The sequence below is a fragment of the Ascaphus truei genome, unplaced genomic scaffold (genome assembly GCF_040206685.1).
Source record: "Ascaphus truei isolate aAscTru1 unplaced genomic scaffold, aAscTru1.hap1 HAP1_SCAFFOLD_1159, whole genome shotgun sequence".
In the NCBI taxonomy this organism is placed as follows: Eukaryota; Metazoa; Chordata; class Amphibia; order Anura; family Ascaphidae; genus Ascaphus; species Ascaphus truei.
The window spans coordinates 89984-109360 of NW_027454027.1; the positions used below are offsets into that span (position 1 = coordinate 89984).

Below are 19377 nucleotides of genomic sequence, written 5' to 3' on the forward strand. Positions count from 1 at the left end.
CACACACACATCTCTATCTGTGTGTATCACATACACATATAATACTAATAATAACACATTAATAATACTAATAACACACACACACATCTCTGTGTGTAGCACATATACATATAATAATAACACACACACATCTCTATCTGTGTGTAGCACAAACACATATAATACTGATAATAATAACACATTAATAATACTAATAATAACACACACACATCTCTATCTGTGTGTAGCACAAACACATATAATACTGATAATAATAATAACACATTAATAATACTAATAATAATAATATATGTATCACATACACATATAATACTAATAATAATAATAACACATTAATAATACTAATAACACACCTCTATCTGTGTGTATCACAAACACATATAATAATAACAAAAACACATCTCTATCTGTGTGTATCACATACACATATAATACTAATAATAATAACACATTAATAATACTAGTAATAACACACACACACACACACCACAGATACACACACACACACACACACACACACACACACACACACACACACACACACACACACACACACACACACACACACACACACACACACACACACACACACACACACACACACACACACACACACACACACACACACACAGTTACAGGGGTGAGGACTTTCCCTGTGTAACACTGCCCTCTTCCGGCACTTTTGGGTTACTGCAGGTCTTGCATTTGAGTGAGGAAGCCACAAGTCACCAGACCAGCCCGCCCCCTTTTCTCATTGGCTTTTTCTCCTTATAGGCGGGGACTGAACGTGACGTGTTCGGCAGTGACGCGACGAGTTGTGCCTGCATGTACACGTGTCCTGTGAAGCGATTAACAGCAACGGAGCCGGGATGCAGGTGAGAACGCGTGTGACGTCACTGGTGACGCGCTGACTCCCACCTCTAAACCTACCCGCGCAATAAGGCACCCAGGAAGTGACGTAACCAACTGAAGTGCCTTACTGGGACACAATGACAGCCTGAGAGGGGACAGAGGGACACAGTGACACACATCATTAGAGGGGTCAGAGGGACACAGTGACACACAGCCTGAGAGGGGACAGAGGGACACAGTGACACACAGCCTGAGAGGGGACAGAGGGACACAGTGACACACAGCCTGAGAGGGGACAGAGGGATACAGTGACACACAGCCTGAGAGGGGACAGAGGGACACAGTGACACACAGCCTGAGAGGGGACAGAGGGACACAGTGACACACAGCCTGAGAGGGGACACAGTGACACACAGCCTGAGAGGGGACAGAGGGACACAGTGACACACAGCCTGAGAGGGGACAGAGGGACACAGTGACACTGCCTGAGAGGGGACAGAGGGACAGAGTGACACACAGCCTGAGAGGGGACACAGTGACACATAGCCTGAGAGGGGACACAGTCGGAGAGGGGACAGAGGGACACAGTGACACACAGTCTGAGAGGGGACAGAGGGACACAGTGACACACAGCCTGAGAGGGGACAGAGGGACACAGTGACACACAGCCTGAGAGGGGACAGAGGAACACAGTGACACACAGCCTGAGAGGGGACAGAGGGACACAGTGACACACAGCCTGAGAGGGGACAGAGGGACAGAGTGACACACAGCCTGAGAGGGGACAGAGGGACACAGTGACACACAGTCTAAGAGGGGACAGAGGGACACAGTGACACACAGCCTGAGAGGGGACAGAGGGACACAGTGACACAGCCTGAGAGGGGACAGAGGGACACAGTGACACACAGCCTGAGAGGGGACAGAGGGACACAGTGACACTGCCTGAGAGGGGACAGAGTGATACAGTGACACAGTCTGAGAGGGGACAGAGGGACACACAGCCTGAGAGAGGACAGAGGGACACACAACCAGAGAGGGGACAGGGGGACACAGTGACACACAGCCTGAGAGGGGACAGAGGGACACAGTGACACACAGCCTGAGAGGGGACAGAGGGACACAGTGACACACAGCCTGAGAGGGGACAGAGGGATACAGTGACACAGTCTGAGAGGGGACAGAGGGACACAGTGAAACACAGCCAGAGAGGGGACACAGTGACACACAGCCAGAGAGGGGACACAGTGACACACAGCCAGAGAGGGGACACAGTGACACACAGCCAGAGAGGGGACACAGTGAAACACAGCCAGAGAGGGGACAGGGTGACGCACAGCCAGAGAGGGGACAGGGTGACGCACAGCCAGAGAGGGGACAGGGTGACGCACAGCCAGAGAGGGGACAGGGTGACGCACAGCCAGAGAGGGGACAGGGTGACGCACAGCCAGAGAGGGGACAGGGTGACGCACAGCCAGGGAGGGGACAGAGGGACGCACAGCCAGAGAGGGGACAGAGGGACGCACAGCCAGAGAGGAGACACAGTGACACACAGCCAGAGAGGGGACAGAGTGACGCACAGCCAGAGAGGGGACAGGGTGACGCACAGCCAGAGAGGGGACAGGGTGACGCACAGCCAGAGAGGGGACAGGGTGACGCACAGCCAGAGAGGGGACAGGGGGACGCACAGCCAGAGAGGGGACAGAGGGACGCACAGCCAGAGAGGGGACAGAGGAACACACAGCCTGAGAGGGGACAGGGTGACGCACAGCCAGAGAGGGGACAGAGTGACGCACAGCCAGAGAGGGGACAGAGTGACACACAGCCAGAGAGGGGACAGAGTGACACACAGCCAGAGAAGGGACAGAGTGACACACAGCCAGAGAGGGGACAGGGTGACACACAGCCAGAGAGGGGACAGAGTGACACACAGCCAGAGAGGGGACAGGGTGACACACAGCCAGAGAGGGGACAGAGGGACACACAGCCAGAGAGGAGACACAGTGACACACAGCCAGAGAGGGGACAGAGGGACACACAGCCTGAGAGGAGACAGAGTGAGGGGACAGAGGGACACAGTGACACACAGCCAGAGAGGGGACAGAGGGACGCACAGCCAGAGAGGGGACAGAGTGACGCACAGCCAGAGAGGGGACACAGTGACGCACAGCCAGAGAGGGGACACAGTGACGCACAGCCTGAGCGGGGACATGGTGACACAGCCTGAGAGGGGACAGTGTGACACAGCCTGAGAGGGGACACAGTGACGCACAGCCTGAGAGGGGAAAGAGGGACACACAGCCTGAGAGGGGACAGAGTGCCACACAGCCTGAGAGGGGACAGTGACAAACAGCCTGAGAGGGGACAGAGTGACGCACCGCCTGAGAGGGGACAGTGACACAGAGCCTGAGAGGGGACACAGTGACACAGAAGCTGAGAAGGGACACAGTGACACACAGCCTGAGAGGGGACAGAGGGACACACAGCCTGAGAGAGGACAGAGGGACACAGTGACACACAGCCTGAGAGGGGACAGAGGGACACAGTGACACACAGCCTGAGAGAGGACAGAGGGACACAGTGACACACAGCCTGGGAGGGGACAGAGGGACACAGTGACACACAGCCTGAGAGGGGACAGAGGGACACAGTGACACACAGCCTGAGAGGGGACAGAGGGACACAGTGACACACAGACTGAGAGGGGACAGAGGGACACAGTGACACACAGCCTGAGAGGGGGCAGAGGGACACAGTGACACACAGCCTGAGAGGGGACAGAGGGACACACAGCCTGGGAAGGGACAGTGACACAGTGACACACAGCCTGAGAGGGGACAGAGGGACACAGTGACACACAGCCTGAGAGGGGGCAGAGGGACACACAGCCTGGGAAGGGACAGTGACACACAGCCTGAGAGGGGACAGAGTGACGCAGTTTATTTATTTATTTATGTATTTATTTATAAAATATTTTACCAGGAAGTCATACATTGAGAGTTACCTCTCGTTCTCACGTATGTCCTGGGCACAGAGTAAAACAAATAATACATGGTTACAAATACAGTTACATAAATGAACAGGGTATACAATATATACATTGCGTGCACAGTTAAAGAAAATATATATTACTAGCTGAGAGACCCGGCGTTGCCCGGGCGTGGAAGGGGGGGGGGCATGGAGTGGAAGGGGGGAGGGGAGGGCAAAGGGCTGGGGGGCAAAGGGCAGGGGGGCAAAGGGCAGGGAGGGGCGGGGGGGCAAAGGGCAGAGAGGGGCGGGGGGGCAAAGGGCAGAGAGGGGCGGGGGGGCAAAGGGCAGGGAGGGGCGGGGGGCAAAGGGCAGGGAGGGGCAAAGGGCAGGAGGTATATATATATATACCTACACATACATATACCTACCTACAAACACACATCCACATATATAAATACCCACATCTACTTTACTGCTAACACATGAATCCACACCTCTATCCCCTACATAAATCCCTATATAGATTTACCAATATCTACCCAGTGCACCCCTCCTCGCACCTAAGTGCAAACATTCCCAACGACCCCCCGTAATTGAAAGGTGTGGGAAGGGAGAGCGCGGGAGCAGCCTCCTCTCCAGCCGCATGGCTGGACCGCCGCTGTGCGCCTTTAACTCCACCGTGAAAGGAGCGCAAGCGCCGCATGCCCCTTGGCTGCGGGAAACCCCGTGGGTACCGGGAGGGGGACCTGACCGTGTCCCGTAGGTGACTTGTGTGCCTCCCGCGCGGGCCGCACACGATGGCAAACAGTCCCACACCTACCCGACACTGCCTGTGCGGGTCGCGTGCTTCCACCGGACGCCCCCCCCACGCACACAAACCCCTCTGCCCTGAGACCACTAATCCCGCCGGGCGTCCGCCGTGGCCCCAAAGGGGTAGGAGAGGGGGGGGGCCTCTGCCCCACACTATGCTCCCACTCGGGAGAAGGAAGGCCCCCCCGGGGGAGAAGCTGTACTTACGTGGCCTCGGGTCCAGGAGAGTGCGGGGAGAACTCCAAAGCAATTAGCTGGCGGGTGGCAAAGAGGACTTGCCCCCGCCAGCTTGGCCTTAAAAAGGAGGGGGAGGGGGGGGGAGGAAAAAGCACGGGAGACCCGGGGAAAGGAGGAGGTGCGCGCGGGTCCCGATGAGCGGTGTGTGTGTGTGTGTGTGGTCACTCCACCTCAGGCCAATGAGAGGTGCGGGGGCGGGCGGCCCGAGGGACCAATGAGATTTCCCCTAGGGACACAGGAAGATGCAGACAGGCATACAGTGCTTTCACTTTTATATAAGATAAGATAAGATGAGCGTATGTAACAGTTACAGACCAGATTAAAGTGTGAGACAGCCTTAGATTTGAAAGAACTTAAACTGGTGGTGGATGTGAGAGTCTCTGGTAGGTTGTTCCAGTTTTAGGGTGCACGGAAGGAGAAGGAGGAACGGTGACACACAGCCTGAGAGAGGACAGAGGGACACAGTGACACACAGCCTGAGAGAGGACACAGTGACACACAGCCTGAGAGGGGACACAGTGACACACAGCCTGAGAGGGGACACAGTGACACACAGCCTGGGAAGGGACAGAGGGACACACAGCCTGGGAAGGGACAGTGACACACAGCCTGGGAAGGGACAGAGGGACACACAGCCTGGGAGGGACAGAGGGACACACAGCCTGAGAGGGGACAGAGGGACACACAGCCTGGGAGGGACAGAGGGACACAGTCACACAGCCTGGGAGGGACAGAGGGACACACAGCCTGGGAGGGACAGAGGGACACACAGCCTGGGAAGGGACAGAGGGACACACAGCCTGGGAGGGACAGAGGGACACACAGCCTGGGAAGGGACAGTTACACACAGCCAGAGAGGGGACAGAGTGACACACAGCCAGAGGGGACAGAGGGACACACAGCCTGGGAAGGGACAGAGGGACACACAGCCTGGGAGGGACAGAGGGACACACAGCCTGGGAAGGGACAGTTACACACAGCCAGAGAGGGGACAGAGGGACACACAGCCTGGGAAGGGACAGTTACACACAGCCAGAGAGGGGACAGAGTGACACACAGCCAGAGAGGGGACAGAGGGACACACAGCCTGGGAAGGGACAGAGGGACACACAGCCTGGGAGGGACAGAGGGACACACAGCCTGGGAGGGACAGTTACACACAGCCAGAGAAGGGACAAAGGGACAGTGACACACAGCCTGGGAGGGGACAGAGGGACACAGTCACACAGCCTGGGAGGGCCTGAGAGGGGACGCACTGACATTGTGCTTGTTTGTCTCACAGGACTTGCAGAACCTGCCCATTGACATCCAGACCAGCCGTCTGCTTGGTGAGTGCCACCTAGAGGGGGGAGGTGGTTAGGGTCAGCTAAAGATGGCCGTGCTGTTATATTGCCCCCTCTGCTGTTTTGTGCACAGACTGGCTGGTGGACAGGCGGCACTGCGCCCTCAAGTGGCAAAGCCGAGTACTGCAGATCAGAGAGCGGATAAACCAGGCCATGCAGGACATGCCGGAGCACGAGGAGATACGGGGGCTGCTGTCAGGGACATGTGAGGGGGGAGGGGGGGGCACGGGAGGGGGGGGAACATGCCGGAGCACGAGGAGATACGGGGGCTGCTGTCAGGGACATGTGAGGGGGGGAGGGGGGGGCACGGGAGGGGGGGGAACATGCCGGAGCACGAGGAGATACGGGGGCTGCTGTCAGGGACATGTGAGGGGGGGAGGGGGGGGGCACGGGAGGGGGGGACACGGGAGGGGGGGGAACATGCCGGAGCACGAGGAGATACGGGGGCTGCTGTCAGGGACATGTGAGGGGGGAGGGGGGGACATGCCGGAGCACGAGGAGATCCAGGGGCTGCTGTCAGGGACATGTGAGGGGGGGAGGGGGGGACACGGGAGGGGGGGAACATGCCGGAGCACGAGGAGATACGGGGGCTGCTGTCAGGGACATGTGAGGGGGGGAGGGGGGGGCACGGGAGGGGGGGGAACATGCCGGAGCACGAGGAGATACAGGGGCTGCTGTCAGGGACATGTGAGGGGGGAGGGGGGGACACGGGAGAGGGGGACACGGGAGGGGGGGGAACATGCCGGAGCACGAGGAGATCCGGGGGCTGCTGTCAGGGACATGTGAGGGGGGGAGGGAGAGGCACGGGAGGGGGGGACACGGGAGGGGGGGGAACATGCCGGAGCACGAGGAGATACGGGGGCTGCTGTCAGGGACATGTGAGGGGGGGAGGGGGGGCACGGGAGGGGGGGACACGGGAGGGGGGGGAACATGCCGGAGCACGAGGAGATACGGGGGCTGCTGTCAGGGACATGTGAGGGGGGAGGGGGGGACACGGGAGGGGGGGACATGCCGGAGCACGAGGAGATCCGGGGGCTGCTGTCAGGGACATGTGAGGGGGGGAGGGGGGGACACGGGAGGGGGGGAACATGCCGGAGCACGAGGAGATACGGGGGCTGCTGTCAGGGACATGTGAGGGGGGCAGGGGGGGACACGGGAGGGGGGGACATGCCGGAGCACGAGGAGATCCGGGGGCTGCTGTCAGGGACATGTGAGGGGGGGAGGGGGGGACATGCCGGAGCACGAGGAGATCCGGGGGCTGCTGTCAGGGACATGGGAGGGGGGGACACGGGAGGGGGGGACATGCCGGAGCACGAGGAGATCCGGGGGCTGCTGTCAGGGATATGTGAGGGGGGATGGGGGGGACACGGGAGGGGGGGACATTCCGGAGCACGAGGAGATCCGGGGGCTGCTGTCAGGGACATGTGAGGGGGGGACACGGGAGGGGGGGACATGCCGGAGCACGAGGAGATCCGGGGGCTGCTGTCAGGGACATGTGAGGGGGGGGGACACGGGAGGGGGGGACATGCCGGAGCACGAGGAGATCCGGGGGCTGCTGTCAGGGACATGTGAGGGGGGGAGGGGGGGACATGCCGGAGCACGAGGAGATCCGGGGGCTGCTGTCAGGGACATGTGAGGGGGGGGACACGGGAGGGGGGGACATGCTGGAGCACGAGGAGATACGGGGGCTGCTGTCAGGGACATGTGAGGGGGGCAGGGGGGGACACGGGAGGGGGGGGAACATGCCGGAGCACGAGGAGATCCGGGGGCTGCTGTCAGGGACATGTGAGGGGGGGAGGGTGGGCACGGGAGGGGGGGGAACATGCCGGAGCACGAGGAGATACGGGGGCTGCTGTCAGGGACATGTGAGGGGGGAGGGGGGGACACGGGAGGGGGGGAACATGCCGGAGCACGAGGAGATACGGGGGCTGCTGTCAGGGACATGTGAGGGGGGCAGGGGGGGACACGGGAGGGGGGGACATGCCGGAGCACGAGGAGATCCGGGGGCTGCTGTCAGGGACATGTGAGGGGGGACACGGGAGGGGGGGACATGCCGGAGCACGAGGAGATCCGGGGGCTGCTGTCAGGGACATGTGAGGGGGGAGGGGGGGACACGGGAGGGGGGGACATGCCGGAGCACGAGGAGATCCGGGGGCTGCTGTCAGGGATATGTGAGGGGGGATGGGGGGGACACGGGAGGGGGGGACATGCCGGAGCACGAGGAGATCCGGGGGCTGCTGTCAGGGACATGTGAGGGGGGGGACATGCCGGAGCACGAGGAGATCCGGGGGCTGCTGTCAGGGACATGTGAGGGGGGGGGACACGGGAGGGGGGGACATGCCGGAGCACGAGGAGATCCGGGGGCTGCTGTCAGGGACATGTGAGGGGGGGAGGGGGGGACATGCCGGAGCACGAGGAGATCCGGGGGCTGCTGTCAGGGACATGTGAGGGGGGGGGACAAGGGAGGGGGGGACATGCCGGAGCACGAGGGGATCCGGGGGCTGCTGTCAGGGACATGTGAGGGGGGGAGGGGGGGACATGCCGGAGCACGAGGAGATCCGGGGGCTGCTGTCAGGGACATGTGAGGGGGGGACACGGGAGGGGGGGACATGCTGGAGCACGAGGAGGGCAGGGACAAGGGATGGGAGACACATGACATGCCGGAGCACGAGGAGATTTGGGGGCTGTTGTCAGGGACATGGGGTGGGGGGGACACTGGGGGGGGGGGTGAGAGCCAGTGCTGATATCTCACTTCTCCTCCCAGATATTCATTACTTTCACTGTGTGAAGATCGTGGAAATCCTGAGGGGAACAGAAGCTGCGAGCCGGAACCTGTTCGGGAGATACTCATCCCAGCGCATGAAGGTAACACCGCTAACCCGCAGAGCTGACACTCTGACACAGCACAGTGTGGGATAGTGTTAGCTCTCTGGGGCAGATGATCCAGTCCTGATGTAATTCGGAGGTCTCGGGACACAAGAAGGGGGAGAGTTACCCCCGGTTGTACCGCAGAGTATCCTCACTGCAACGTCAGAAGTGAAACACCGGAGCCAGCAGAACAGCCGATCCACAATCCCGAGTAAACAACTGTTTATTATGTATTTATGCACCTCTATAAGCTCCAATTGCACCTACACCCCACTGTTACAGTTGGGTTAGGGTTAAGCGATATAAAGCCCCATATGTATCGCACCCACATGCCACGGTTATAGTTGGGTTAGGGTTAAGCGAGATAAAGCCCCATATGTATCGCACCCACATGCCACGGTTATAGTTGGGTTAGGGTTAAGCGAGATAAAGCCCCATATGTATCGCACCCACATGCCACGGTTATAGTTGGGTTAGGGTTAAGCGAGATAAAGCCCCATATGTATCGCACCCACATGCCACGGTTATAGTTGGGCTAGGGTTAAGCGATATAAAGCCCCATATGTATCGCACCCACATGCCACGGTTATAGTTGGGCATTGGTGAAAGACCTGATCACAAGTGAAGAAGATAAAGCGCCTCCTCAATAAGCCACGAGAAACCAGGCTTTATTAAGGGCTCGCCTACGCTTCCGCAAGCGCGCGGAAGCGCAGGTCTTAGGGAAATGTAAAATTTCCCCGTTTGCCGGAGCGCAGGGCCGGTCACGTGAGCGATTCGCCCAATGAGGACGAACCAGCTCCGTGACGTCACTGGCCCGCCCCCTGACGGCGCGCAGGGAAAACACCCACAAGGCCAGGGAAAGCACCTGCTTTCCCTGAGCCTCAGCACGCCTCAGCACGCCAGCGGGCAGCTTGGCCGAGGCCTTAAACATCCAGATGAAAGACAATATTAATGTATTAATGCTATGAATAGAACAAAAGGTGATCAACAAACAGGAACGCCTAACTCCAGTGCTACAGGAACGCCGAACTCCAGTGCTACAGGAACGCCTAACTCCAGTGCTACAGGAACGCCGAACTCCAGTGCTACAGGAACGCCGAACTCCAGTGCTACAGGAACGCCGAACTCCAGTGCTACAGGAACGCCGCTGCCAGTGCTACAGGAACGCCGAACTCCAGTGCTACAGGAACGCCGAACTCCAGTGCTACAGGAACGCCGAACTCCAGTGCTACAGGAACGCCGCTGCCAGTGCTACAGGAACGCCGAACTCCAGTGCTACAGGAACGCCGAACTCCAGTGCTACAGGAACGCCGAACTCCAGTGCTACAGGAACGCCGAACTCCAGTGCTACAGGAACGCCGAACTCCAGTGCTACAGGAACGCCGAACTCCAGTGCTACAGGAACGCCGAACTCCAGTGCTACAGGAACGCCTAACTCCAGTGCTACAGGAACGCCGCTGCCAGTGCTACAGGAACGCCGAACTCCAGTGCTACAGGAACGCCGAACTCCAGTGCTACAGGAACGCCGCTGCCAGTGCTACAGGAACGCCGAACTCCAGTGCTACAGGAACGCCGAACTCCAGTGCTACAGGAACGCCGAACTCCAGTGCTACAGGAACGCCGCTGCCAGTGCTACAGGAACGCCGAACTCCAGTGCTACAGGAACGCCGAACTCCAGTGCTACAGGAACGCCGAACTCCAGTGCTACAGGAACGCCGAACTCCAGTGCTACAGGAACGCCGAACTCCAGTGCTACAGGAACGCCGAACTCCAGTGCTACAGGAACGCCGAACTCCAGTGCTACAGGAACGCCGAACTCCAGTGCTACAGGAACGCCGAACTCCAGTGCTACAGGAACGCCGAACTCCAGTGCTACAGGAACGCCGAACTCCAGTGCTACAGGAACGCCGAACTCCAGTGCTACAGGAACGCCGCTGCCAGTGCTACAGGAACGCCGAACTCCAGTGCTACAGGAACGCCGAACTCCAGTGCTACAGGAACGCCGAACTCCAGTGCTACAGGAACGCCGAACTCCAGTGCTACAGGAACGCCGAACTCCAGTGCTACAGGAACGCCGCTGCCAGTGCTACAGGAACGCCTAACTCCAGTGCTACAGGAACGCCGAACTCCAGTGCTACAGGAACGCCGAACTCCAGTGCTACAGGAACCCCGAACTCCAGTGCTACAGGAACCCCGAACTCCAGTGCTACAGGAACGCCGAACTCCAGTGCTACAGGAACGCCGAACTCCAGTGCTACAGGAACGCCGCTGCCAGTGCTACAGGAACGCCGAACTCCAGTGCTACAGGAACGCCGAACTCCAGTGCTACAGGAACGCCGAACTCCAGTGCTACAGGAACGCCGAACTCCAGTGCTACAGGAACGCCGCTGCCAGTGCTACAGGAACGCCGAACTCCAGTGCTACAGGAACGCCGAACTCCAGTGCTACAGGAACGCCGAACTCCAGTGCTACAGGAACGCCGCTGCCAGTGCTACAGGAACGCCTAACTCCAGTGCTACAGGAACGCCGAACTCCAGTGCTACAGGAACGCCGAACTCCAGTGCTACAGGAACGCCGAACTCCAGTGCTACAGGAACGCCGAACTCCAGTGCTACAGGAACGCCGAACTCCAGTGCTACAGGAACGCCGAACTCCAGTGCTACAGGAACGCCGAACTCCAGTGCTACAGGAACGCCGAACTCCAGTGCTACAGGAACGCCGAACTCCGGTGCTACAGGAACGCCGAACTCCGGTGCTACAGGAACGCCGAACTCCGGTGCTACAGGAACGCCGAACTCCAGTGCTACAGGAACGCCGAACTCCAGTGCTACAGGAACGCCTAACTCCAGTGCTACAGGAACGCCTAACTCCAGTGCTACAGGAACGCCGAACTCCAGTGCTACAGGAACCCCGAACTCCAGTGCTACAGGAACGCCGAACTCCAGTGCTACAGGAACGCCGAACTCCAGTGCTACAGGAACCCCGAACTCCAGTGCTACAGGAACCCCGAACTCCAGTGCTACAGGAACGCCGAACTCCAGTGCTACAGGAACGCCGAACTCCAGTGCTACAGGAACGCCGAACTCCAGTGCTACAGGAACGCCGAACTCCAGTGCTACAGGAACGCCGAACTCCAGTGCTACAGGAACGCCGAACTCCAGTGCTACAGGAACGCCGCTGCCAGTGCTACAGGAACGCCGAACTCCAGTGCTACAGGAACGCCGAACTCCAGTGCTACAGGAACGCCGAACTCCAGTGCTACAGGAACGCCGAACTCCAGTGCTACAGGAACGCCGAACTCCAGTGCTACAGGAACGCCGCTGCCAGTGCTACAGGAACGCCGAACTCCAGTGCTACAGGAACGCCGAACTCCAGTGCTACAGGAACGCCGAACTCCAGTGCTACAGGAACGCCGAACTCCAGTGCTACAGGAACGCCGAACTCCAGTGCTACAGGAACGCCGAACTCCAGTGCTACAGGAACGCCGAACTCCAGTGCTACAGGAACGCCGAACTCCAGTGCTACAGGAACGCCGAACTCCAGTGCTACAGGAACGCCGAACTCCAGTGCTACAGGAACGCCGCTGCCAGTGCTACAGGAACGCCGCTGCCAGTGCTACAGGAACGCCGCTGCCAGTGCTACAGGAACGCCGCTGCCAGTGCTACAGGAACGCCGCTGCCAGTGCTACAGGAACGCCGAACTCCAGTGCTACAGGAACGCCGAACTCCAGTGCTACAGGAACGCCGAACTCCAGTGCTACAGGAACGCCGCTGCCAGTGCTACAGGAACGCCGAACTCCAGTGCTACAGGAACGCCGAACTCCAGTGCTACAGGAACGCCACTGCCAGTGCTACAGGAACGCCGAACTCCAGTGCTACAGGAACGCCGAACTCCAGTGCTACAGGAACGCCGAACTCCAGTGCTACAGGAACGCCGAACTCCAGTGCTACAGGAACGCCGAACTCCAGTGCTACAGGAACGCCGCTGCCAGTGCTACAGGAACGCCGAACTCCAGTGCTACAGGAACGCCGAACTCCAGTGCTACAGGAACGCCGAACTCCAGTGCTACAGGAACGCCGAACTCCAGTGCTACAGGAACGCCGAACTCCAGTGCTACAGGAACGCCGAACTCCAGTGCTACAGGAACGCCGAACTCCAGTGCTACAGGAACGCCGAACTCCAGTGCTACAGGAACGCCGAACTCCAGTGCTACAGGAACGCCGAACTCCAGTGCTACAGGAACGCCGCTGCCAGTGCTACAGGAACGCCGAACTCCAGTGCTACAGGAACGCCGAACTCCAGTGCTACAGGAACGCCGAACTCCAGTGCTACAGGAACGCCGAACTCCAGTGCTACAGGAACGCCGAACTCCAGTGCTACAGGAACGCCGAACTCCAGTGCTACAGGAACGCCGAACTCCAGTGCTACAGGAACGCCGAACTCCAGTGCTACAGGAACGCCGAACTCCAGTGCTACAGGAACGCCGAACTCCAGTGCTACAGGAACGCCGAACTCCAGTGCTACAGGAACGCCGAACTCCAGTGCTACAGGAACGCCGCTGCCAGTGCTACAGGAACGCCGCTGCCAGTGCTACAGGAACGCCGCTGCCAGTGCTACAGGAACGCCGCTGCCAGTGCTACAGGAACGCCGAACTCCAGTGCTACAGGAACGCCGAACTCCAGTGCTACAGGAACGCCGAACTCCAGTGCTACAGGAACGCCGCTGCCAGTGCTACAGGAACGCCGAACTCCAGTGCTACAGGAACGCCGAACTCCAGTGCTACAGGAACGCCACTGCCAGTGCTACAGGAACGCCGAACTCCAGTGCTACAGGAACGCCGAACTCCAGTGCTACAGGAACGCCGAACTCCAGTGCTACAGGAACGCCGAACTCCAGTGCTACAGGAACGCCACTGCCAGTGCTACAGGAACGCCGAACTCCAGTGCTACAGGAACGCCGAACTCCAGTGCTACAGGAACGCCGAACTCCAGTGCTACAGGAACGCCGAACTCCAGTGCTACAGGAACGCCGAACTCCAGTGCTACAGGAACGCCGAACTCCAGTGCTACAGGAACGCCGCTGCCAGTGCTACAGGAACGCCGCTGCCAGTGCTACAGGAACGCCGCTGCCAGTGCTACAGGAACGCCGAACTCCAGTGCTACAGGAACGCCGAACTCCAGTGCTACAGGAACGCCGAACTCCAGTGCTACAGGAACGCCGAACTCCAGTGCTACAGGAACGCCGCTGCCAGTGCTACAGGAACGCCGAACTCCAGTGCTACAGGAACGCCGAACTCCAGTGCTACAGGAACGCCGCTGCCAGTGCTACAGGAACGCCGAACTCCAGTGCTACAGGAACGCCGAACTCCAGTGCTACAGGAACGCCGAACTCCAGTGCTACAGGAACGCCGAACTCCAGTGCTACAGGAACGCCGCTGCCAGTGCTACAGGAACGCCGAACTCCAGTGCTACAGGAACGCCGCTGCCAGTGCTACAGGAACGCCGAACTCCAGTGCTACAGGAACGCCGAACTCCAGTGCTACAGGAACGCCACTGCCAGTGCTACAGGAACGCCGAACTCCAGTGCTACAGGAACGCCGAACTCCAGTGCTACAGGAACGCCGAACTCCAGTGCTACAGGAACGCCGAACTCCAGTGCTACAGGAACGCCGAACTCCAGTGCTACAGGAACGCCGCTGCCAGTGCTACAGGAACGCCGCTGCCCGTGCTACAGGAACGCCGCTGCCAGTCCTCAGGAACGCCGCTGCCCGTGCTACAGGAACGCCACTGCCAGTCCTCAGGAACGCCGCTGCCCGTGCTACAGGAACGCCGCTGCCAGTCCTCAGGAACGCCGCCGCCAGGAGTGTGGGTCACACTGTGTTCCCTCTCTGGTCCAAATCTCGCGATCGCTGCCTCCGGTAGCACAGTCCTCACAAGATCGGCAGGTTCACCATGGGGAGATTCTTGGGTTAATTAATATCAGCATGAATGATGATATAGATAGCAGAATAAGTCCATATAATGATAAGAGTCCCTACGCGTTTCGTCGCGGTATATGTGACTTCATCAGGGATAATCAGCTGCATCAAATGTGCTTTTATATAGCCTAACCAGCTTTTGTGACCGGCTGCATAATTACTTCATTGGTTACACATAAACTTTGCAGCCAATGGAACAACAGAGTGTCTGCTGTGGGAAATTGCATACTGTATACTCACAAACAACAATGGACAGAGTGTCTGCTGTGGGAAATTGCATACTGTATACTCACAAACAACAATGGACAGAGTGTCTGCTGTGGGAAATTGCATACTGTATACTCACAAACAACAATGGACAGAGTGTCTGCTGTGGGAAATTGCATACTGTATACTCACAAACAACAATGGACAGAGTGTCTGCTGTGGGAAATTGCATACTGTATACTCACAAACAACAATGGACAGAGTGTCTGCTGTGGGAAATTGCATACTGTATACTCACAAACAACAATGGACAGAGTGTCTGCTGTGGGAAATTGCATACTGTATACTCACAAACAACAATGGACAGAGTGTCTGCTGTGGGAAATTGCATACTGTATACTCACAAACAACAATGGACAGAGTGTCTGCTGTGGGAAATTGCATACTGTATACTCACAAACAACAATGGACAGAGTGTCTGCTGTGGGAAATTGCATACTGTATACTCACAAACAACAATGGACAGAGTGTCTGCTGTGGGAAATTGCATACTGTATACTCACAAACAACAATGGACAGAGTGTCTGCTGTGGGAAATTGCATACTGTATACTCACAAACAACAATGGACAAAACAGGTCACCTGTGTTAAAATTCCAAAAATCTTATTATATATTAGTGAAAGCACTGTATGCCTGTCTGCATCTCCTGTGTCCCTAGGGGAAATCTCATTGGTCCCTTGGCATGCCCGCCCCCGCACCTCTCATTGGCCTGAGGCGGAGTGACGACACACACACACACACACACACACACACTGTTGCTTGGCCTCACTCTCCCCTGTCAGTTGGACCGCAGCTCACCTTCCACACCCCCCCCCCCCTCCTCTCCCGGTGCCCCTCCTCTCCCGGTGCCCCTCACTCTCTCCCCCCTCCCCACCTCACCCAAATCCCCACGCTCCGCAACATCCCCAGCCGCACCATCACCCTCACCGTGCGCCGCTCCCGGAGAGGGGAAGCGCGGCCCTCCTGCTCAGCAGCAAACTCCAGGCTCCTCCCCCCTCGCGGCGCGGCCCGGGCCTCCTGCACTCCCCCTCACGTGCGCCGCTCCCGGACGGAGGGTAAGCGCGGCGCGGGCCTCCTGCCACTCTTGCCCCCCCCCCGCCTGCTTCCCGAACTCACCTCCTGCCCCAGCCAGATGCCACGGGGTCAAGGTAAGTCACCCACCGTCTCCCACCCACGCACTGTCACCCAGTCACCCACACACCCACCCAGTCACCCACTTTCACCCAGTCACCCACTCACTCAGTCACCCACTCACTCAGTCACCCACCCACTCACTCACTTAGTCACCCAACCAACCACCCACCCACTTAGTCACCCACCCACCCACTCACTTAGTCACCCACCCACTCACTTAGTCACCCACCCACTCACTCAGTCACCCACACACCCAGTCACCCACACACCCACCCACCCAGTCACCCACACACCCACCCACCCAGTTACCCACACACCCACCAAGTCAAACAGACACTTTCACCCAGTCACCCACTCACTCAGTCACGCACTCACTCAGTCACCCACTCACTCAGTCACCCACCCACTCAGTTACCCACCCAGTCACCCAGTCACCCACCCATTCAGTCACCCACCCATTCAGTCAGTCACCCAGTCACCCACCCACCCATTCAGTCAGTCACCCAGTCACCCACCCATTCAGTCAGTCTCCCAGTCACCCACCCATTCAGTCAGTCACCCAGTCATTCAGTCAGTCACCCACCCATTCTGTCATTCAGTCAGTCAGTCACCCACTCACCCACCCATTCAGTCACCCACTCACCCACCCATTCAGTCAGTCACCCACTCACCCACCCATTCAGTCAGTCACCCACTCACCCACCCATTCAGTCAGTCACCCACTCACCCATCCATTCAGTCAGTCACCCACTCACCCACCCAGTCAGTCACCCACTCACCCACCCAGTCGGTCACCCACTCACCCACCCAGTCAGTCACCCACTCACCCACCCAGTCAGTCACCCATTCAGTCTCCCACTCACCCACCCATTCAGTCTCCCACTCACCCACCCAGTCAGTCTCCCACTTACCCACCCAGTCAGTCTCCCACTCAGTCTCCCATTCACCCACCCAGTCAGTCTCCCACTCACCCACCCAGTCAGTCTCCCACTCACCCACCCAGTCAGTCTACCACTCACCCACACAGTCTCACACTCACCCACCCAGTCTCACTCACCCACCCAGTCTCCCATTCACCCACCCAGTCTCACACTCACCCACCCAGTCTCCCACTCACCCACCCAGTCTCACACTCACCCACCCAGTCTCACACTCACCCACCCAGTCTCCCACTCACCCACCCAGTCTCCACTCACCCACCCATTCAGTTTCCCACTCACCCACCCATTCAGTCTCCCACTCACCCACCCATTCAGTCTCCCACTCACCCACCCATTCAGTCTCCCACTCACCCACCCATTCAGTCTCCCACTCACCCACCCATTCAGTCTCCCACTCACCCACCCATTCAGTCTCCCACTCACCCACCCATTCAGTCTCCCACTCACCCACCCATTCAGTCTCCCACCCAGTCCCGGAGGCTCCGCCTCTTCCTCCCCGAACATCGTGACCCGCGCGCACCTCCTCCTCTCCCCGTGTCTCCCTGTTTCCCGCGCTTTCACCCCCCCCCTCACCGGACGGGTGAGAGACTGGCCTTCACCTCCCCTCACCCACCCCTTACCCCCCTTCACCTGCCCTTCACCTGCCCTCACCCACCCCTCACCCCCCTTCACCTCCCCTCACTCCACTTCCCCTCCACCCCCCACTCCCCCGGCGCCGCTACAGTCAGCGGGGGAGCGAGCGAGCGCCCGGGACACAGCGGGGGAGCGGCCACAACACGCTGCCTCCCGCCTCAGATCCACGTGGGAGCTGCCGGACGGGTGAGGGAGCGGCCGGACGGGGGAGGGAGCGGCCTTCACCTCCCCTCACCCCCCTTCACCTCCCCTCACTCCACTTCCCCTCCACCCCCCTCCACCTCCCCTCCACCTCCCCTCCCCCCCCTTCACCCCCCCTCCACCTCCCCTCCACCCCCCCTTCACCTCCCCTCCACCCCCCTCCACCTCCCCTCCACCTCCCCTCCCCCCCACCCCCCCCACCCCCCCCTTCACCTCCCCTCCACCCCCCCACCCCCCCCTTCACCTCCCCTCACTCCACTTCCCCTCCACCAACCCCCGGCGCCGCTACAGTCAGCGGGGGAGCGGAGCGAGCGAGCGCCCGGGACACAGCGGGGGAGCGGCCACAACACGCTGCCTCCCGCCTCAGATCCACGTGGGAGCTGCCGGACGGGTGAGTGAGCGGCCGGACGGGTGAGTGAGCGGCCGGACGGGTGAGTGAGCGGCCGGACGGGTGAGTGAGCAGCCGGACGGGTGAGGGAGCGGCCGGACGGGTGAGGGAGCGGCCTTCACCTCCCCTCACCCTCCCCTCACCCACCCCTCACCTCCCCCTCACCTCCCCTCACTCCACTTCCCCTCCACCCCACCTCCCCTCCCCCCCTTCACCTCCCCTCCACCCCCCCCTTCACCCCCCCTTCACCTCCCCCCACCCCCCCTTCACCCCCTTCACCTCCCTTCCACCCCCCTTCACCTCCCCTCCACCCCCCCTCCACCCCCCTTCACCTCCCCTCCACCCCCCCCTTCACCTCCCCTCCACCCCCCCTTCACCTCCACCCCCTCTTCATCTCCCCTCCGCCCCCCCTTCCCACCTACCCACTCCGCCCCCCCCTTGGCCCCCCCTTCACCTCCCCTCCGCCCCCTCTTCACCGCCCCTCCGCCCCCCCTTCACCTCACCTCCGCCCCCCTTCACCTCCCCTCACCATCCCCCACCACCCCCCCTCACCACCCATCCTCCTCCCCTCCCCTCCCCTCCGCCCCCCTTCACCTCCCCTCCGCCCGCCCTTCACCTCCCCTCACCACCCCCCCGACCTCCCCTCACCCCCTTCACCTCCCCTCCTTCAACGCCTTTCGTCCGCCCTCCCGCCTCTGCCTTTTTGCCACCTGCACTTCTGCGTTTCACCCCGCCCACCGCTCACACCCCTGCGC

The 19377-nt window shown here is 59.7% G+C and overlaps 1 long non-coding RNA gene across 1 annotated transcript; it reads left to right on the forward strand.

Annotated features, from left to right (window-relative positions):
* Positions 1-727: 727 nt before the first annotated feature.
* On the forward strand, positions 728-16003 carry LOC142475318 (uncharacterized). The gene is made up of 5 exons (XR_012790877.1): positions 728-875; positions 6152-6197; positions 6286-6417; positions 8977-9077; positions 15984-16003. It is a non-coding gene; the product is annotated as an uncharacterized LOC142475318 (long non-coding RNA).
* The last annotated feature ends 3374 nt before the right edge of the window (positions 16004-19377 follow it).